This window comes from Macaca fascicularis, chromosome 14 (assembly GCF_037993035.2).
Source record: "Macaca fascicularis isolate 582-1 chromosome 14, T2T-MFA8v1.1".
Lineage (NCBI taxonomy): Eukaryota > Metazoa > Chordata > Mammalia > Primates > Cercopithecidae > Macaca > Macaca fascicularis.
Genome location: NC_088388.1, coordinates 42,401,620 through 42,425,111, shown reverse-complemented (window position 1 = coordinate 42,425,111; position 23,492 = coordinate 42,401,620).

Sequence of the window (23,492 nt, the reverse complement as noted above, 5' to 3'; positions counted from 1 at the left end):
TATCAGGCAACTTAATTCATTTATTTGACTGCTTACTGCTTTAAAAAAACACACACACACACAAAATCAAATAATATTTTAAGAAGCAAATTACATTTGAACAATTTTCTTTCCCCAGGGAGATGGAGTTTATTTAAAAAAAAGAATTACAGAATTTTAAAAGTTAGAAATGTTAATTAAAATAACCATATTACGGGGCAAAAAAGGAAAAAAAACAAAATAAAGGTGAAAAACCCTTAAAGGAGCCATTAAACATATCCTATCCAATCAAATTATCTATTAGCAAGTTATTATTTGTTAGTATTAATGAGATGAAAATGATAGAGTGAGCAAATCTCCACAAGCAGGAGAAAGAAAAAAACGTGAAATAACAAACTTTAATTAAGAAAAAATAAAATAAAATATTCTTCCCATTGATGTCTTAAGATCAGCACATTTGAGTTCTATTTCCTGATAACTCTGAGCTTTTTACTGGAGAAAATACTTAAGATGCTATTATGATTTAAGTTTAAAAGAAGAAATCTTCATGAGGCATATAAAGTTAGCTAAAACATAACACATTATGTGAGATGCCCTGTTACAAGTTACCCTGTTATGAGTTGCCTAGGTAAAGAATTCAGTCTCCTTAACAGTCTTGTGAAAGAGGACTGTCCTCCCATTCTCCATTATACTATACAATATAATGATAAATCAAGTAAAAGTAAAAGAAAATCTGTGATTTTTCTAGTTAATTTCTTGTTTGAGCTCCCAGAATTCTGAGATGGTCATAATTAAACACTCTCTTCCACTTTATATTCTAGATAGTTTGATTATTAGTGTAAATTTAGCCCAAAAGGTACTCCTGTGAGAAAATATCAGACTCTAACCTTACTCTTCCTTGGAATCTTGCTGTGATACTATAAGCTATAAACTGCTTTGAATTTATTATTTCTATCTTTTCCCATGATGATTATTGGAAGATCTCGGATAATAATAGTTATTGTCATCCTACACATACATAGCATAGGATTTTGTAATATAAAATTTTTCAATGCATAATACATTAGGCATCATGCTATGATGTGCCAAGAATGCAAGAGCAGGGAAATTTGCAGGCAGAATTTTAAGATGGTCCCAGAGATGTCTAGTCCTGCACACTTTCTCCCAGTTATTCAATCAAAATTCTAACACACATGTTTCTGTGGAGGAATATTGTGGATGTAATTAAGGTTCAAGTCTGTTGGCTTTAATGTCAGAAGATTACCTTGGCAAGCCTGACTTAATTACATAAGCCTTTTAAATCTTGGTTTAAAAGACAGAGAGAGGGATGTCACAAATTTCAAGCAGAAATGAATGCTGGCTTGAAGTTGGAAGAAATATGGGGTAAGAAATTCTGGTGGCCTCTAGGAAATGAAAGAGGACCCTAACTCACAGCCAGTGAAGATATTGATACCTCAGTCCTACAACTGAATTCTAACAAGAAAAACTCAGAAGTGGGTTTTTCTTCAAAGCCTCCAAATGAGAACTCAGTCTGGCAGACACTGATTTCAGTTTTCTGTTACCCTGATCAGGAAGCCTATCCATTCTGTTTCAGACTTCTGAAATAACATAAAGATGAGCTAATAAATGGGTTTTCCTTTAAACTGCAAAATTTGTGATAACTTGTAATGCAAATGCTATCCTTTACGATAAATCACAGGAACATTGCAGTCAGAGAGACTGTTCAAAATCTCTACTTCACAGGGCCCTAAATAGGAAATAGTAAAACTTCTTTATTCTCAGTTACCTTGTTCAGAAAATAAGAATGGTATATTAGCTTCTTCTCTGGATTATTACAAATATTAGAGAATATATGTAGACAAAGTCCATGAGAGAAGCTAACAAACAAGCCATAGGTAAAATGACATGGTGCAAACAGGTTTACCAGCTACTCAATGGTAGATGCTATGATTATAAGTAATAAAGGCATTATTACTGTTATGAAGAACTTTCCAGTCTTACAGAAGACACAAACATGGGGTTAAATCATTTCAGTAAATATATGTCTATAGTTATGTGGTGTTCAGGACATAAAGCAAGTAAGTATCTGAAAGGACAAACAGATTAGGAATCTGCTTGGTAAAATGCCTCAAATAATGCAATACCCTGAACCTTGGATGGGAGATTTAAGTTTTTTTATTTGCATAGTTTTCCTATAAAGTCATTTTAGAATGCGTTAGCACTAAAGTTCCTACCAAAAAGATCCAATTACCAGAGTTGCCAACTTCCTGAGTATTTCTGAGGATTAACTGTACCGGGTTGTTTTCAAATCTATTTTTGTTATGCTATTGATAGGGGATTTTGTGAGTCATTACTTTTACCAATGGTTTATTTAGAGGTTGTTCCCAGATGTCACTGTAGTCCACTTGAACTTTTTTCCCTAAATTTCATATGTGAAACAAATTAGTTTTGTAACCAAAATGAGATGCACAATGGAATAAGCAAACTAAATGTAACTTGCTTTGCATCTCTTTTCCTTTGTCCTTTGTTTGCCTTCTCATGAATTTTCCGTGTATTTGCTATAAGTTCATGTTATTATTGATAGTGTAACAAGAAGGAGGAGAAAGCAGCAATAGAATTAATTATAAGACTATGTAGTCCAAGGCCATGCTGGAAAAAATAATGTAATGGCTTAACAGTTTTGCACAATTCTTTACAAAGCTAAGTTAACTTTACATTTGTCACTTAGGTGGAGCTACTCAGTTTTCTACTTTGAGACCTAGTAGCAATTTCCCAGCACTTGCTAAATCATCTCTTCTATTTAAAAAGTGGCTAGAACTCTTATACCTTATGCTTAAATGAGGCCATTCATCATTGAAATAGCCAATTCATGTTATTTTGCTATCCAGTGACCAGTAGAGTTCATTTATATTTTGCTTTATTTTAGCTCAGCATAATAGGTGACAAACTGTGCATTACAGAAGTGCACCTATTTATCAGCATCTGCACTCAACACCTGTGAAATCTATAGATGTTGCTTATTTGGTATGTGTTTTCTTGATAAAAGAATGTTAAAGTACAGTTCTTAGAGATATTTAAACTTCAATGTCTAAATTCTATTTGTAGGAATGCTTCAATAGGCTACTAACTCTCTTTTAAGAACCTATAATGAATAGAAATGCATACTGGATATTTCAAAGACCTCAAAGATAATTTGGCATTTCAGAAAGTGTTTAGGAAAGTACAAAGCAAGTTGGACTTGTCAGTAATTAACTACTTCAAAATCAAATATGGCTAATTTTAATCAACATGTCAGCTTGGGACTCCAGAGAGGGATAAATGCCAGCTTCAGGTTTTCAGGAGAATTTATGCTATCTTGTCAACAGTGAGTTATACAATGAAATTATTTCCAGAAAAGAATCACTTAGGAATTGAAAGAAGGATGACATATTAAATGAGAATAACATATGCTAAATATATAAGAAATTTAGAGATGAGGAAATGCTAGTGGTTATGTGGACCAAATAATATCAATTGTCTAAAAAGAAGACATACAGTTCTATGGGAACTCCTAAATCTATGACTTTCATTTCTTTTTTTTTTTTTCTCTGAGACAGAATTTCACTCTGTCGCCCGGGCTGGAGTGCAGTGGCCGGATCTCAGCTCACTGCAAGCTCCGCCTTCCGGGTTTACTCCATTCTCCTGCCTCAGCCTCCCAAGTAGCTGGGACTACAGGCGCCCACCACCTCGCCCGGCTAGTTTTTTTGTATTTTTTAGTAGAGACGGGGTTTCACCGTGTTAGCCAGGATGGTCTCGATCTCCTGACCTCGTGATCCGCCCGTCTCGGCCTCCCAAAGTGCTGGGATTACAGGCTTGAGCCACCGCGCCCGGCCATGACTTTCATTTCTTATGTTAGGGCTCATTATTTATCTTATAGTCCCTTGTTCACTTAAGTGCTGTACTAAAGCTGTGGATAAGAGTTCTAGTGTCTTTATCATGTAGACCCTAGAATTTCAACCAGGCACCACTTGTGAATACATACAGACAACTGCAAAACAATTTCACTTCTGTTACCCTGGGGGCAACCCCTACTCCAACTATGCCCCTTGTCAGTAGGAAGAAGGTGGAGTGGTCATTGGCCTTTTCCTAACTTGGTAGGCTCACACAATCCAGGATGAGGTGGGAACTGCCTTTGCAAAATTGTGACAGTAAGAGAAATCTGACATAGTTGACTCCATTTTGCTTCTAGCCTCATAGGTTGGCTGTCTTTGCTCATTCCTAGAAGTAGGCCAACCTTACTTTGGGAGGAATTTAGTTTATAGTTTAACCTTAAAGCAAGGATAATAACAGCCCTTCCCAAAACTAAACTGGCTTTATAAAACTAATGAAAGCCCACAAGACCAGGATTATGAGATGCGCCTGAATTCTGCCAAGATGTAGCCACAGTTATATCAGCTTTTGTGTAAGGATAACCATATACAAAAATTAACTCAAGATGAATTAAAGACTTAAATGTAAAACTCAAAATTATAAAAACCCTGAAAGGTAATTTAGGCAATAAATTCTGGACATAGGAACAAGCAAAGATTTCGTGATGAAGATGCCAAAAACAATCACAGCAAAATCAAAAATTGACAAATGAGATCTAATTAAACTTAAGAGCTTCTTCACAACAAAAGAAAGCATCATAAACAAATAATCTACAAAATGAGAGAAAATATTTGCAAACTATGCATCTGAAAAGGTCTAATATCCAGCATATATTATACTAGGAATTTAAATAAGTTTACAAGAAAAAAAAAAAAACCATTTAAAAGTGGGCAAAGGACCTGAACAGACACTTTTCAAGAAAAGACATATATGCGGCCAATAAGCATATGAAAAAACACTGATCATTAGAGAAATGCAAATCAAAACCACAGTGAGATTCCATCTCACAACAGTCAGAATGGCTGTTATTAAAAAGTCAAAAAATAACTGATGCTGGCATGGTTGCGAAGAAATGGTAACACTTATACACTGTTGGTAGGAGTGTAAATTAGCTCAACCATTATAGAAAGCAGAATCCTCAAAGAGCTAAAACCGGAACTACCATTTGATTCAGCAATCTCATTACCAGGTATATACCCAGAGGAATAGATGTCATTCTACCATAGAGACACATACAAGTGAATGCTCATTGCAGCACTTTTCACAATTGCAAAGACATGAAATCAACCTAAATGCCCATCAGTAACAGATTAGATAAAGAAAATATGGGACATATACATCATGGCATACCATGCAGACATAAAAAAGAATGAGGTAATGTCTTTTGGGGGGAACATGGATGGCACTGGAGGCTATTATCCTTAGGAAAGTAACACAGGAACAGAACCACATGTTCTCATTTGTGAGTGAGAGATAAATGATGAGAACTCATGACCACAAAGAAGGGAACAACAGACACTGGGGCCTACCTGAGGGTGGAGGGTGAGAAGAGGGAGAGGAGCAGAAAAAATAATTATTGGGTACTGGGTTTAATACCTGGGTGCCAAAATAATCTGTACGACAAAACCCTGTGACACAAGTTTACCTATGTAACAAACCTGCACATGTGCCCCTGAACTTAAAATAGAAGTAAAAGAAAAAAAAAAACAAAAAAACTCAAAGGCAAAAAAAAAAAAAAAAAAAAAAGAATAACCAACCATTGTTCCAGAAGTCACAATATTTGTAACTTCCTCAATTACTCCTATAGATAACATCACTATTGTAGAACCTAACATTGGTCTTTACAGATTATTTTTCAGACTTTGAGATCGTAAGCTGACTCCAGCTTGACCCATGATTCGTAACTGAACCAGTTTTGTGACCTCTACTCAGAGGCTGACTCTTCAGGAGGATGGTTTTCCACACCCCTATGATTTCATCCCCAATAAATCAACATTACCCGTTTCCTAGTTCCCTGCTCACCAAACTATCCTTGAAAACTTCTAATCTCCATACCTTCAGGGATATTGATTTGAGTAATAACTGCTTCGACATGACTGGCCTTGTGTGAATTAAACTCTTTACTGCAATAAAAAATTGAAATAAATAAACAAAAGAAAGAAGCATATGTTTCAAATATTAATGGTGCTTTCCAATGTCTGAAGAGCTTAAACACATTGTGTTGATTAGTCAATGGATAAAATTGTTTTCAATGAAATGGCTGTGGTAGGGAAATGATTTTGGCAGGTATGATACAGGAAATTTTATTCCTAATGTATGCATTGAGTTATTGTTTGCTTGTTTGGTTGGTTGGTTTGTTGGTTTTAAAGGTAGATATAATCTTAATATGTATGCACTGTGGCCTACATTTCTTAAAAATATAAGAAAACTGAAGATTGCTTTCATAATCTAATCAATCCTACACCACTTTCCTGCCAGTAACAGGAGGAAAACTTTTATAAAAAGTAAATGACTTTATAACATAATAAAATCAATTTATTCAGTCAAAAACTTTAAAATTATTTATTATTTAAAAGGTATGCATGGTAGAAAATAATTTAACAACATAAGCTATCATTTTTAGCAACTCTTATCCAAACCCTAAGCCCTACATGGATTATTAATCCTTTTCAGTTTTAAGTTTTCCTTATGACTAACTTCATTACCTTAAATAATATTAGTATGTTTCCATTTCTTGGTTTATCAAATTCAAACTGCATTGACATACTTTCTCACGCTTTTTTTCTCAAGTCCTAAAAGATAGTTTTTTTCTTTTTTCTATTAGTTATATTTAAAACTTGAAAAAATTAAAACCATAGCTTTTTTTCTTTATCAAATATAATGGTATGTCTTTATTATAACCAATATAAAATGAAGAAATTTGTATTTACAATTTAATGTATCTCTTACCCACCTTATTTCCAAACTTCTATCAGTTATAATATTGCTTTAATATTATTGACACATAATTCATATTGCTTTGTAACAATAATTAAATTTTTCTCTATTTTGTTATACAATGATTCTAAAAATTGAAAAAGCACAAAGTAGCATTTCCTGCCCTGTTATTACAACTATGGTTCATTTAAGACTAAGAACAATTACTGTAAGTTATAAACATTGTTAATTATTTTAAATTATAACACGTTTTAGTTTTTTTAATATTTGATTTTCTTACATAGATTTTTAAAATTTCTCCTGGAGTTTCTTATCTTTCTGTTTGCCTTTCTTTTTAAAATAACAAATGACTTTCTCATAAATCTAAGATTTATTTCTCCTACATGTAGTATTACTTATTATATTACAACTCCTTTATTTCAAAATTATTCTTCCCAGGACTGTCTGACTTCAAGCTCAACTAGCCCAGCTAATCTTCATGCCATTTCCATAATTAAAATTATGAGATGCTTCTTCGTACACTTATACATTGAAAGCACTATTTCTGGAAAGTAATGCATTTATTTTTGCCTTTGCATTTGTGTGTTTGGTTGGTTGCTTGGTTGGTTGTAGTATTTGGTCATTCCTTTTTTTTTTTTTTTGAGACGGAGTCTTGCTCTGTCGCCCGGGCTGGAGTGCAGTGGTGCCATCTCGACTTACTGCAACCTCAGCCTCCTGGATTCAAACAATTCTCCTGCCTCAGCTCCTGAGGAGCTGGGGCTACAGGCACATACCACCACGCCCGGCTAATTTTTTTTCTTTTTTTTTTTTTTTTTTGGTATTTTTTAGTAGAGATGGGAGATGGGATTTCACCATATTGGGCAGACTGGTCTGGAACTCCTGACCTTGTGATCCACCCATCTCGGCCACCCAAAGTGCTGGGATTACAGGTGTGAGCCACCATGCCCGTCCTGTTTATTCTTTTTTCCAAAATTAATATATAAAAAGTAAACTCTGGGTTCTTGTGTAGTGAAGCAATCTCTATGCCTCACGTTTGATAGAGATAATATGAAGTCCATGGGAAAATTATTTGACGTAATAACTCTGAAGTCAGATGTCTTATTCTCCAATATCAGCACTGACATATGACCTTGGGAAATTTACTTATCCTTTCTCTGCTTTTAATTCTTAATCTGAGAGATTGGATTTTAGTTGTGTCTAACACACAGGATCAAGTAAGTAAGTACATGTAGAGTTATTAAAACAAGATCTGGCCCATTGTGAGCATTGAATAAATATGGATTGTCAATACCATATGGACATTAAGTCTGGGTTCCAGACATATTCCATCAAATTCTGAAAACTATTGCTTCCTTGTTGTCTAGCATGTGGTATTGCTGGTAAAAAATCTGGTCAATTTAGTTTTTATTATTTTGAATCTCTCTAAAACCATTTAGGTTCCGGTCTCTGTAAAACCTTTTAGAATCTCTCTTGGTCTTGGCATTCTGAAGTATCGTGGGACTGTACCTGGATGCTGAGGAATTTTTCTATTCGTCTGTTCAGCCTTTGTTGGTCCCTTTGATCTGAAAAAATGTGTTTCTTCTCTTTAGGACATTTTCTTCATTATCTTTGAACATAATTCTTGTATATTTGTATCTCATCGTTTTTTTCTTTTCTCTGTTTATGATCACATATGGAGGCAACAAATAGACATTCTCAACTGAATAACATACTCAAAACTATATTGTCTGTGGATCCTCCTTAAATAACATTCTATTTGAAACTCTGTTAGGGAAAAGGGCCACAAAGAAGTAAAACAACGCATATTAGAGAATGACTGAGTAGATTCTGCTTTTGACACTCAATATATTGAACATTTACATACTGTTAGAAAGTGTTACTATTATTTTAATGCCTTTTTAATATTTCATCCTTTAGATGGAATAAAGCTTCTTTAAATAAAGTTGTTTTATTTTGCTCAGGAGGGAAATTTCTTCCCATGTTTCCTAACTTAAATAGTATCCATTAGCATAATAATTCTTACTTCTCTCACTTTCCTCTACAATCTGTGTCAAAAAAGACTTATCTGATTAGTGAGTTTGGGAGAAGAAACTGGAAGCACACAGGCCTCTATCTTTCCTTTGAACTGACTCCAGAAATGAGTATAAGTGTGAGTTTGCTCTCCTGCGTGTCATTCAATTTAAATAACTTTCTGCACCTATGGGATGGTGGTGGTGGTGAAGTAGCTTTCAGTTTGAGGAGTATAAGTCAAAGAAACCAACAAATTAAGAAATAAGTGAAAACTGAAGAACAAACTAATAAAAATTAAGTATTCTGGAATAGCTGGGCAGGTAGATTTAACCTTTTGGTTCTTAACCAAGCAGAGATTTTTCTGTTGGTAATGTGAAGTCTATATTTCCAAAGTAACTATGCTTTCACATATGCAATTAGTTGGTTTTCAATACTTGCAGCATGGAAAAGTACTTTCAATCTTAATTTACATGATATGTTTTAAAGACAATTGCAGTTTAAACCACTTTACTTTACATGTAGGTGACTGTTTCTTTAGAGGCAGGACTGTAAATAATAGGCCTTAGGAGAAGCGAAAGTTTTAGTTTCAGAGTCTTAACAAAAGCATAATCCTTTAGGGGCCTTAGCTAGATGTGGAACTACTGCCCATAGAAGACACCAAATATTCTGGCCAGATATTATTTGGGACCATAAGTTTCCAGGATGTTACAGGTTGATCGTCAGTTTTGTAGGCACGACTTTTATTTAGCAAACATTAGAACACTAGTGAAGGTTGTTAATGCTAGGTAAAAGCAGGATGTTCAAAGAAGAAATTAAAATGAAAATTCTTTAATATAATGGGTAGAAAATAAACACACTTTAAATAAAAATTGGAGATAATCTCATTTCCAATTTCTAAACATTTCAAGAAGGCAGCAATGTCTCAAAAAATAAAATTAGTAAAATTATTTCTTAAGAAATACATTTTTCTAAACAATTGAGAAATAAAAATTATTGAACCCCGTGTTCTGTCCAATAAAATAAAATGAGAAAACAATGAAAACAAAATCAAACCAGAACCAATGATAAAGTCAAAAGAATAAAAAACTTACATATGTTATAAATACAGAAAATAATACATATAAATGTTTAGATAAAAGTTATATTTTGACAGGATTTCACTGAATTTGTAGATTGCTTTAGGTACAATGGCCATTTTAATGATATTAATTCTTCTGATCCATGATCATGGGATGTTGTTTCCATTTGTTTGTGTCATTTATAATTACTTACATCTGTGTTTTACAGTTTTCCTTGTACAGATCATTCATCTTCTTGGTTAACTACATTCTTAGTTATTTTATTGTTTTTTTGAAGCTATTGTAAATGGGATTACCTTCTTGACTTGGCTCTCAGACAGATGGTTATCGCTGTATAGAAAGGCTACTGATTTTTGTACATTGATTTTGTATCTTGAAACTTTACTGAATTCATTCATCATATTTAAGAGATGTTTTGAAGGAATCTTTGGGATTTTCTAGATATAAGATCATACCATCAGCAAAAAGGGAAAATTTGACCTCCTCTTTTCCAATTTGGATGCCTTTTATTTCCATCTCTTGCCTGATTGCTCTGGCTAGGACTTCTGGTACAATGCTGAATAGGAGTGGTGAAAGTGAGCATCCTAAAACTAATATGAACCAAAAAATGTCCAAATAGCCAAAGCAATCAAAATCAAAAAGAACGAAGCTGGAGGCATCACATTACTTGACTTTAAATTATACTACAAAGATATAATAATCAAGACAGCATGGTACTGTTATAAAAAACAGACACATATATCAAGAGAACAGAAGAGAGAACCCAGAAATAGAGCCACAAAATTGCAACCAACTGATCTTTGATAAAGTTAACAAGAACACACACAGGTGAAAAGACACCTTTTCAATGGTGTCTTTAAATGGTGCTGGTAAAATTGGAGTGTCACAGGCAAAAGAATGAAATGGAACTCCTATCTCTCACCATATACAAATACCAACTCAAGATGGATTAAAGAATTAAAAAGAAGACTCGAAATTATAACAATACCAGAAGAAAACCTAAGAAAAATTCTTCTGGAAATTGGCCTAGACAAATAATTCATGATTAAGGCTTCAAAGTCACAGGGAACAAAAACAAAATAGACAAAGGGGACTTAATTAAACTAAAAAGCTTCTGCACAGCCAAAGAACCTATTGGCTGAGTAAACAGACAACCTGCAGAATGGGAGAAAATATTTGCAAACTGTACATCTGATAGAAACTAATATCCAGAATTTACAAGGAAATCAAACATTCAACAACAACAAAAATACACACACACACACACACACACACACACACACATAATCCCATTAAAAAGTAGGCAAAGGATATGAATAGACATTTATTAAAAAACAGCATACAAATCGCCAAAAAGCATATGAAAAAATGCTCATTACTATCATCATAGAAATGCTAATTAAATTCTTAATGAGATAGCATTGCATACTGTATTAGTTCATTCTCTCATTGGTATAAACAAATACCTGAGACTGGGTAATTTGTAAAGAAAAGATGTTTAATTGGCTAATAGTTCTGTACGCTTTATAGGAAGCATGATCCTGGCATCTGCTTGGCCTCTGGGGAGGCTTCAGGAAACGTACAATCATGGCAAAAGGTGAAGGAGGAGCGCACATATCACATGGCCAGAGCAGAAGCAAGAAACAGAATGGGGAGGTGTTGCACACTTTTAAACAACCACATCTCAGGAGAACTCACTCACTATATAGTGAGGGTGATGCTAAACCATTCATGAGAACTCTGCCCCATGATCTAATCACCTCCCACTAGTCCCCACCTCTAACATTGGGGATTACAATTCAATGTGAGATTTTATGGGGACACAGATCCAAACCTTATCAAACAGAAATCAGAATGGCTATTATTAAAAAGAAAAACAAAATTAACAGATGTTGGGGAGGATACAGAGAAAAAGTCACGATTATACACTGTTGATGGAAATGTAAATTTGTACAACTTCTATGGAAAGCAGCATGGAGATTTATCAAATAACTAAAAATAGAACCACCGTTTGTTTGATCCAGCAATCCCTCTACTGTATATCTACCCCAAGAGAAAAAATCAACATCAAAAGGACACATACACTTAAAATTTTATTATGGCACTATTCACAATAATGAAGATATGGAATTGACCTAAATGTCCATCAATAGCTGACTGGCTAGAGAAAATGCCATATATACACAATAGAATACCATTCAGCCATTAAGAAAAGGAATTGTCTTTTGCAGCAACATGAATGGAACTGGAGGACATTATCTTAAGTGAAACAACTCAGACACACAAAGACAAACACCGTATGTTCTCACTTGTAAGTGGGAGTTAGCTAATGTGTACACATGGACATATGGTGTGGAATGACTTGAAAGGGTGGGAAGTCAGAGGGGTTTGAAAGATGAAAAAATAATTAATTGGTACAATGTACATTATTCTGTTGATATATATATCTAAAGTCTTGAGTTTTCCACAATGCAATATACCTATGTAACAAAATTACACAACACCCCATAAATGTATATAAAAACTTACAAAGATTCAAATATGATGTTATTGAAAAGACCAGTAAAAAGTCAGGCAATAGATAGCATAGTTTAAAAAGCAGAAAGGAAACCACTAATTCGCATTTTGTGTAATGAAGAGAAGGAAGTGGAAACAAATACAAAGTAATTTTTAAAAATTATAATCAGATAGTATATTATAATACTCGATGCTAACAAATTTGCACATCTGTGTGAAATCTATAAATCTCTATGAAAACTCAGTGAGGTTTAGAAAATTAAATTAGATTAAAATCATGGAAGAAACTTACAAATTTGTCAAAACTCCTACTAAAATTTTACAGGTAAAATCTTTTAAGATGTAGATAATTTCTATGTTAAACTGTATAATGACATTCACATTAAAATTCAGTATTATAGTATAAATAGCAATGCATTAATGATAAAGTTCCTGACATTTGATTATCTCTCAACATTAAATCCAACTTATCACCAGCTCCTGATAATTGTACTTCCTATCTTTCAAATTCATCCAATTCTCTTTACTTCCAATACATTTACTAATGGAAAGTAGACAAAATATTGTAACATGGCTTGCAGACATTGCCTTCTCTGCCCTCTATCCATCCCTCCAAATTCATCAGGCAATAATCATTATCACTAGCTCATTTTTTGTCAGTCAAATGTGGACCTTGGTCTTTACAAGTCCAGTAAAAAGGAGCTGAACTTGTGTCAAGTTGAAAGGGGCCTCACCGAGATCACTGACTGAAGAATTGCTGTAACCAAAATAACAGAATCTGTGTAGGGTAGGTGGCTGTAAATCTGGAGCTATTTGGGGGTTGTAAGTGGCCAGATAAAAAGGCAAGTAAAATGTCAAGAATCTGAAGGTGGAGAGTTTCAGTAATGGAAGGAAGGTTTCAAGTAACCCTAAATTGTAAAATATGACGTGGTTAGTAATGGGGCATGGATTTGAATTTAATACTTGTCTTCTAAATTAAAATTTTCTTCAATTATATCATTTAAGATTAAAAAATATGTACTCTTCTTCAACTGAGAGTTTGTTCTGTAATTTCTATTTTAAACTATTAAATTCTATGCTGTATAGGGAAATACAAAACATTCTGAGGTATCTTTTATAATTAATCCATTTTTTTCTGCATATAAATTAATATACACCAAAGGATACTTTGCCAGATGCCTAAATAACTGATAACATTAACACCTACCTTACTCACTTATTATTTTTCTACTTATTTTCATACTTTACATGTATTCTATAGGCTATTTTTAAATACAAATAGTTATGGGTGTTTTAAATGTTATAAGATAGTTTTTTTGTCAAAAATATTTTTAAGAGACAAGTGAGAAAAAGAGAGTTCTACTCCAAAACACAGATGTGATGAAGTAGAAAGCTAAAATTATAATTTTGTTCTGTTAGACATAATGAGACTTTGACTCAATGACCTCCTTTACTCTCCAAACCTGGAATTTGTTTCAAATAGGAATTGGTCAACCCACTGACCCTTCTAATTAGAGGGTTTAGTCACCATTTCAATCTCAACCATGTCTTTCTTAAATTACAACAATATAATTACAGAGAGTTCCCAAGTGCAGAGGAACCAAGTCTTTACTGAAAGGGAAAATTATGCTCTCTGTTTCTTTTGTAATATATATATATACACACACATATTTATGTGTGTGTGTATATATATATACATATGTTCACCAAGTACTACATTTTGAAAGTGGTTTGGAAAATGCATGGGTAGGGAGGGGGAAAGCAAAACTATATGTAGATTTCAAAAAAAAACCAATGTATAAACATATGAACATTAACATAATTTCAGAATTACCTTTTCATTTTATTTTGCATTTTAATTACTTCATTTGCATGCATCTGGAATTATGTTATTTTTAGCATGTTCTTGATTTGGTTAGTTAACGGATATGTTACTTGTTTTATATTTAGAGTTGGTAAATTGTAGGATATTTCTGTTCTTGAATAAAGTATAACTAACCTCCAAATGTTTTTTATTCTGCATTAGCATATCTTGTAAGTTGCTTATTTGCTCTAGAAAAACATGGGAAAACATAGTTGAAAGCTAACTTAAAAAAATATTGAAATTTCAGTGTTGTATTTCAAAAGCAATAAAAGGACTTTAAAACTGAGTAAAAAGTAAAGCACAATATAACATCATCTCACTTTAACTTTGAGGACACTGGCTCATATTTTTTGAATAGTAGATAACTAGTCAATAAAAGCAAAATGGTCATTAAGACTTTGCCAGTACCGACATATGTATATGGTCTTATACCATGTAACAACATTTTGCTCAATGACCATTATCAGATTATAGTGGAGCTAAAAAATTTCCATCTATCAGTGATGATGTAGCTGTTGATAGTGCAGCACATGACTCAATGTGATGATGTTGATATAAACAAACCTACTGTATTGCCATGCACACAAAAGTATTGGATGATATAATTATATATAATACATAATCCTTAATAATGAGAATAAATGAATATGTTACCAACTTATGTATTTATTATAATATACTTTTTATCATTATTTTAAATCTCACTTCACCCACTTATTAAACAAGAAAGTTAACTGTAAGCCTTAGGTAGTTCCTTCAGTAGGCATTTCAGAAGGCACTGTTATTTTAAGAGATGGCAGTTTCAAATGTGTTTTGCCCCTGAAGACCTTCCAGTGGGACAAGATGTGGAGGTGAGAAAACAATGATACTGATGATCCTGACCCTATGTAGGTCTAGGTTAATGTACGTGTTTGTGTCTTAGATTTTAACAAAAATATTTTAAAGGGAAAAAAATAAAAAATGGAAAAAAGCTCATAGAATAAGGACATAAAGATAAGAAACATTTTTGGTACAGCTGTATAATGTGTTTGTGTTTTATGCCAAATCTTATTATAAAAGAGCCAAGAAGTTTTATAAATTTAATAAAAAGTTGATAAAGTAAAAACACTATAGTAAGGTAGGGTTAATTTAATACCGAAGAAAGAAAAAAATTTAATCAATTTTGTGTTGCCTAAGTGTACAGTGTGTGTAAAGTGCACAGTAATGTCCCAGACCTTCATATTTACGGACCACTCACTCACTAACTCACCCAGAGCACCCTCCAGTCCTGCAAGCTCTATTCATGGTAAGTGTCCCACATAGGTGTACCATTTTTTATCTTTCATGTCATATTTTTACAATACCTTGCTTATGTTTAGATATGTTTAAATATACAAATACTTACCATTATATTACAGTTGCCTACAGTATTCAATATAGTAACATGCTGTACAGGTTTGTAGCTTTGGATCAGTAAGTCAGACCATAGATCCTAAGTGTGCAGTAGGCTTTGGCATCTAGGTTTGTGTACGTATACTTCATGACATTTGCACAATGACAAAATAGCCTAATAATGGATTTCTTAGGATGTATCCCAATCATTAAGCAATACATGACTGTATACACACACACACACACACACACACACACACACACACACACACAGACGTGCATGCACCACACACCCCACAGATTTTTGTTTGTGATTGTTGCAGAGACTATTAGCATTCCTTTTCTTTTCCCCTGTCCCTTGCAGATGGGTCATGTGATTGTATTTTGACAAACGGAAATGTAGAAAAAACTATTGACCATTTCCAGGCCTGGCTCCTCGATACATCGTACAAACCTCTAGATCTCTCTTTCCCTGCAGTATCAGCAGTTTCAGAGCCCATATTTTCCAGATGGTATTTCTACAAGACAGAGGAGGGCCACCTGACCACATTATACCATAAATAAATAAGAAAGAAACCCCTACACTGCTAAAATACTGTTGTTACCTGACTGGGTGTGGTGGCTCAAGCCTATAATCCCAGCACTTTTGGAGGCCGAGGTGGGCAGATCATGAGGTCAGGAGATCAAGACCATCCTGGCTAACACAGTGAAACCCCATCTCTACTAAAAATACAAAGTAGCCAAGCGTGGTGGCGGTCGCCTGTTGTCCCAGCTACTTGGGAGGCTGAGGCAGGAGAATGGCATGAACCCGGGAGGCAGAGCTTGCAGTGAGCCGAGATCACACCACTGCACTCCAGCCTGGGCAACAGAGCAAGACTCCCTCTCAAAAACAACAACAACAAAGTACTGTTGCTACCTGTGGCAAATCCTTACCAGTCTGCAGCAACCTCAACTCTTGCCTTCTCAGAAGAAAGAATTTGACTGAGCATCATAAGGCAGAGGAAGAGAGCAAGGCAAGATTTAGAGCAGGAGTGAACATTTATTAAAATGCTATAAAGAAGGAATAAAAAGAAAATAAAGTATACTTGGAAGAGGCACAAGCAGGCATTTTGGAGCTAAGGTGCCCCATTTGACCTTGGGCCTAGGGTTTTATATGCTGGCATTCTTCTGGCATCTTCTGTCCCTTTTCCCTTGACTCTTACCTTGATGTGAGCTGCCCGCATGTGTGGTGACCTGCTAGTACTTGGGAGGTGAGCATGTCCGGTGTGTTTACTGGAGTTGTAGGCATGTTCACCTGAGGCATTCTTCCCTTTACCAGTGGAATGCCCCCAGAAGATCACACACATTCAACTCTGCCATTTGGCATCTTAATGTTCATGTTTGAGTCTACTCACCCAACTCCAGAAATCTTATCCGGAAGCTGCTGATCACCGGTTTCAGGTGCTTCCTATCTATAAGGAGACTGCATTTCCCTGGAGTTGGTTGAGACCTTTTATTAAGAAGCAGTGTGACATCTGCCTGACAATCATCTGATGGTCGCCTGACTTTTTTGGTGGGGTGTGGGAACCCTCTCCTTCCCTGTTTGTGTCTGACTAGCTACCCAGTATAACAGTATGATTTCAAAATTTTTGTTTTGCAAATTAACGGCTATAATAATAGTTTTAAGAATGAAGAGATTAAGGGAAAGTCCAGTGGAAGAAAGTTGATGAACAAAAACAGTATCGTTGAGAAGGCAAGATAGCCCAATAGTGAATTCATAGAATAGATCAGAAATGTGGTTTTATAGATGACAAATAGAAACACAATCACTACAAAGATTCCCAAAATGACCTGAATAGCTATTGTCTTTCTTATGCTAACTGGGAAGGTTGTCAAGCCATGGTGAAATTATAATCTCCAATTTGGTCCTTTTACATGTCAGGTACTGTGTTAAGCATGCATGTGTTTTCATCTTCATAAGAATATCCTGAAAAGGTGTTACTATAATTCCTCTATAATGATTAAGAAATTGATGCTTAAATAGGTTAAGTAAATTACCCATGGAAACGGAAATACTATGGTGGAGTTGAGGTTTGAACTAAAGTTTTCTCTCCCAAAGCAGGGACTTGTGACCTACGGTACATACTACCTCTCTAGAACAGAGAAGTGCACTCGGTAAATTGAACCAGCATTTCTATGAACTGTACAGATCAGACTCAGTTTGCACTGCACCACTGGATACTGATATAGATATTCCTATAGTCACTATTCCTCCATATTTCATTAAGCTGTCATTATGACACTGTAAATCCTTTAAATAACATCTTAAAAGTTAATAGTGGTGGGGTTTGAATGCCATACCTTTAATTCTGGTAACTTTGCTGACTTCTTGACTTTTAACTCTCATCAATAGACAAGAAAGTAACAAATTTCCTCAGTTTACATAGGGAAGATTTCCTACTTAAAACCTTCCTAATGGTTTGCCTATGCCTTTACAGTATGATCCTAACTGCTTTGTCATTGCTTACAGACTTCAACATGGTCTGTTGTCTGCTTTTATCTCCAAACTCATCTCACTACAATCTCCATCCCACTCTGTATTCTAAGGTTACTTGAACCCACTAAGTTAATTCCCTCTAAATGTCTTTGCATCTGCTGTTCCTTCTCTCTAAAGGTCCTTCTACTGACTCTTCAAATGTTGGTCTTCTCCTCATTATTTTTTGTCTCAACAAAATTTGTCACCTACTTACAGAGACTCTTCCTGCTCAAGGGCTATGAAGGGATCCATCCCCATTATACTTGACCCTGTGTTATGACCTTCATGGAGCTCATGCTGCTGCAAACTGATCTGGTTTATTAATTGGCTTATTTACTGATTAATTCCTTTTTTAATCCAACAAGAGCGTGAGTTCCACGAGGGCAGTGATTTTTTTCAACTGCCTTTAATTTGCTGCTGTATTTCTCCACTTGGAACAGTGACTGACACAAAGCAAAGACCCAAATCTTTGTTGAATAACTGAATGAAAGCATATTGGATGTCTTTTAAAAAAGAACTGAGAAGAGGCCGGGCGCAGTGGCTCATGCCTGTAATCCTAGCACTTTGAGAGGCCAAGGCAGGCGGATCACCTAAGGTCAGGAGTTTGAGACCAGCCTGGCCAACATGGTGAAACCCCATCTCTACTGAAAATATAAAAATTAGCCAGGCATGGTGGCAGGTGCCTGTAATCCCAACTACTTGGGAAGCTGAGGCAAGAGAATCACTTGAACCTGAGGCAGAGGTTGCAGCGAGCTGAGATCACTGCCATTTCTCTCCAGCCTGGGCAATAAGAGCGAAACTCCATCTCAGAAAAAAAAAAAAAAAAGAAAAAAGAACTTGGAAGAAACATTAGAGAATATATAAGGTAGTAGTTAGAAATTTGAAAACGGGAGACCAGACTTAAGGGGTTGAAACCTGGTTTTGCCATTAACTATGGTCACATTGCATAGATTACTCAGACTTTCTTTTCTTCAATTTACTCATTTGTATAATAGAGAAAATAATATAAGCTTTCTCAAGGGGTTATTTATATTTATAAATCTAATTTAGAATAGTTCCCAACATAGAAAAAGCAGTACAAATGCATTTGTTACATAAATAAACCATAGACAATACAAGTTGTATGTCAAAAGCTTCAGGTTTCTTTCTTTGCTTTCAGTTAGTTCAGATCACTGACTTCATTTTTCAATTAAAAAGACACAGAACCGAGTTACTCAGTTTCTCTCACAATTTCTGTGTTTGATGCTATGTCCACAACTGCCAGTATTTGGACTATTATTTGGCGCTATGTCCACAGCTGCCATTATTTGGGAGTGTGTGACTTCATGGGGTCAGGGTAGGGTAAAGTGATGCAGCCTGTGGTCATTTCAGTAAAGAAATGGACCATACATCGTTTATTTTAATAGATTTTACTAAAAACATTTGTTGGATAGTTTGCATCCACACCTCATTTTGTTTATATAGACTTTCATTTTATAAAATTGAAAGTAGAATTCTTTTCAGAATTATATTACACTTTTCCCTTCTCTCAATAATATTTTAAACGCTTTCTCTGTATAACACTTTTCTAAGGCACTGAAGGAATTTAAATTTGGCAGTATCACAAACATGCTTGTACAAAACTCTTGTTATCACATTGCAAGACCGTGAAAATATATGTTCAAAAACAGCTCAATCATTTAACAAGAACTGGATAGCTCTGACTGAGTCAAAAGTAACTTCTTCTCAGTTCTTCTTTAGATATGTTGTTCTACTGTGTTTAAATATGTAAGCCCAGAGCTGGCTCTGGGCAAAAATGTCAACTTTAAATATTCAGCCTGTCATTTATTGCCCTCCACATCTTGTTTTTTCCCTACCTTTTCATTCTTATTCAGAATACATTGTCCTTTGCATCTTGTTTTTCAGCCTAATTGACTAGTAAGAAGTCTTTTAAAACTCTGCAATATTTTGTGTTTGTTGTCACACATCATTGCTAGGAGAATAAAGCATTGTCAGTATGACTCTAGTGGCAATAGACAACTGAAAGCTGGTGACTAACTTATTTTAGGCTCTGCTCTACGAACCTGTTCTCATTGGTGATTTTAATATGTATTCTTTCATTGAAATAAACAGTATCTTTGAGTGTAACAGCTTTTCTGGGTTCTGTAAGTACTTTTATTAAATAATTGAGCTTGAGGATGGTTCTGCAAATCTCTGACTACAATAACAATAAATGCAAATGATACATGCATCTTTCTCTGGGAATGTCTCCTCAGAGACGTTAAGGAAGGAATACTTAAAAAAATAACCAAACTCCATTCTAAACACAGAGGGGTGTGTGCATGTGTGTATGTGTGTGTGTGTCTGTTTATGTGTATGTTCCTGTATGCATATTTGTATAAGGGTATATGTATGAGTTTGCCTATGTGTATGCCTATGAGTGTGCATGTGTGTAATATATGTGTGTGTGTGCATATACATGAAAATTCTAGGCATTGAACAAAGCATGTATCATGATCCTGTAATGGTAGGGAGAGTGTGCTTTCAAGAAACTGTAAGAAAGACTATGGCTAGAACTCAAAAAAATTAAAAGAGAATGGTAGTCAGTGGGGTTAGATGTAGGTAAAAGACAAAACACAAGGCTTTAGGAACTTTAAAGTTTTTCTTGTGCTGTGATGTATGTGTAGACATGATAAGGAATGATAAGATCACTTTTTGGAAAAATAAATTTAAAAAATTTGCCCATAAATGAAGAAACTGAATAAATTATTGTACATCCAAACCATACAATATTACAAAGCCACCGAAAATAACAAATTTTTAAAAATAGATTTGTAGGAATACTTAATTTTTTCTTTAGGGAGAAAGCAACATAAAAACTTAAAAAATATAATGTTTCTTTAAAACAATGACTACCTCTACGTGTGTGTATATAAGTATGCATATATTTATGTGTGTATATATGTGTGTGTATATATATGTGTGTGTGTACATATATATATATACACACACACACGGATCATACAAAAATACGTGGGTTACTTGGGGTAGAGACCAAATGAGATATGTATGCAGATGAGATTAGGAAAGAAGGAAAAGAAAAGCAAATCAGTATAAAGCAAAAACATATATGAAACCATATTTATGTAGGAGAGTAAAATTAGACATGTTTATTCAATAAAGAATTTAAGAATTTATTTAGAAAAATGATGTAAATGATTACTCTGACAGCAGTGTGAAAAACATTCTAGTAGGTTTCAATATATAAGTTACTAGGCTATTACAGAGTTCTAGCAGATATGTGATGTGTGCTCGGATTAGGAGTTAAAATCAGTAAGCCTTGATAGTGATTAGATACGGGAAGTTTCAAAGTTGACTGCTACATTCCTGATTTGTGCAGTGCCAGTGGTGCAGTAGGGGATAATAAATGAGCCAGGTTTGGCAGGTGGGGATTTTGTTTAATGTATAATTTACCTATGCCACTTTGCAGCACCCAGGTGGAGATATCAAATAGAATGCTGAATGATTGAGTCTAGAACTCAGACTTTAGCCCTCAAAATAGAAATGTATGTGTAATCTGTTTATGTATGGTAATCAAAGCTATGAACTAGAATGAGATTACCTAGGAAGAGATAATATAAGAACAAGAAAAAAGAAAGTCTATGAATAATTTTTGGGTAACGTTTTATCACAAGAGAGAAAGTCAAAGATGCAGAAGAAAAAGATAACTAAAATAGAGACAACACAACAGTGTATTGAGCTAAGGGGTAAACAATAAGAAAGTGTTTCAAAAAATATCTTCTAATAGACCAATAATACTATGCAGTAATGAAAGATGATTGGGGTAAATACACAGAATTGATGGACATTAAGCAGATTGCAACATGTTGAGGCACCAATAAGTGGGATAGGAAATAGAAATGAGTAACTGTAGACATTTTTTTCCAGTTCTTCAATGGAGCAGAGATAAAGCCGCAGCTAAAAAGTATAGGGTCGAGAGAGGAATGTTTTGTGTGTGTGTCTGTGGTATTTAATATGGTGAAGACAAAAGTATTCGAAATATTGAAGGGAAAGATCCAGTGAAAGAAAAAGAACAATAAAAATTATTAAAAGGTAAGACAATAATAAATTGAACAGTAAACACTTTTAAATAATTTTGTTTAATGGTTCAAGCTAGAAATTAACTAATTAATTAAACTTTGATTTTTACCATGCCCTTATATGAAAAGCTCTTCTGTTTTATATGACATGAATGTTGTCCTTTTAATCTCATTAATTTAATGAGGTTCTCATGATGCTATTTATGTTAATTTCAATTTTTGGTCTTGGCAAACATGGTGTGCTTATTTTGGGAGGAGTTTGCATCTCATAAGGAGTGAAAATATGAATGGTTGTGTTTTAAATTGATGTTGGTTATCAATTTATCTAAATTGTTTCTTTTGCAAACAGTATGCAAATTTGAGCTAAGATTCAAAGTGTGTTTACATCCCATATGCAAATGAAGGGTTTTGGTTTACTTGATAATGTAAATTTGTAAAATGTTCTATGGGTTTCTCATTAAAATAGTATTGCTAATTATGCCTCTAAAGATTTCTTTCTAATGTGTCATTGCTAGGTAAAATACGTTATTTAAATATATTTGATGAGCATTTAAATTAAGTAGTAAATGAAGTCAGTGATATTATTATTATTATTATTATTATTATTTAAGACAGATTTGCAATCTGTTGCTCAGGATGGAGTGCAATGGTGCAATCTTGGCTCACTGCAACCTCTGCCTCCTAGGCTCAAATGATCCACCTGCCTCAGCCTCCCAAAATGCTGGGACCTAACAGACGCGAGCCACTGCAAACTGCCTGTGATTTTTTTTTATTTTTTAATTTTTGAGATGGGATCTCACTGTGTTGCCCAGGATGGAGGGCAGTGGTACAAACTCAGTCTCACTGCAACGTACGCCTCCTAGGCTCACGCGATCCTCCCACCTCAGTCTCCCAAGTAGCTGGGGCCACAGGTACGTGGCACCGTGCCCAGCTAATCTTTTGTATTCTTGGTAGAGACGAGGTTTCATCATGTTGCTCAGGCTGTTCTCAAACTCTTGAGTTCAAATGACTCTCGAGTCTTGGCCTCTCAAAGTGTTGAGATTACAGGCATGAGTCACCATGCTTAGCCCTGTGATATTATTTTTAATAAGATTTTTTAAAACTTTATTTCTGAGAAAAGTTAGAGTCTCATTCAGTTTAACATTTTATATTATATTATTTTGACATGCTCAAATTATTTTATGGATTAAGCAAAAATTCCCCAAATGGTAAATGGCACTTGATACATGATT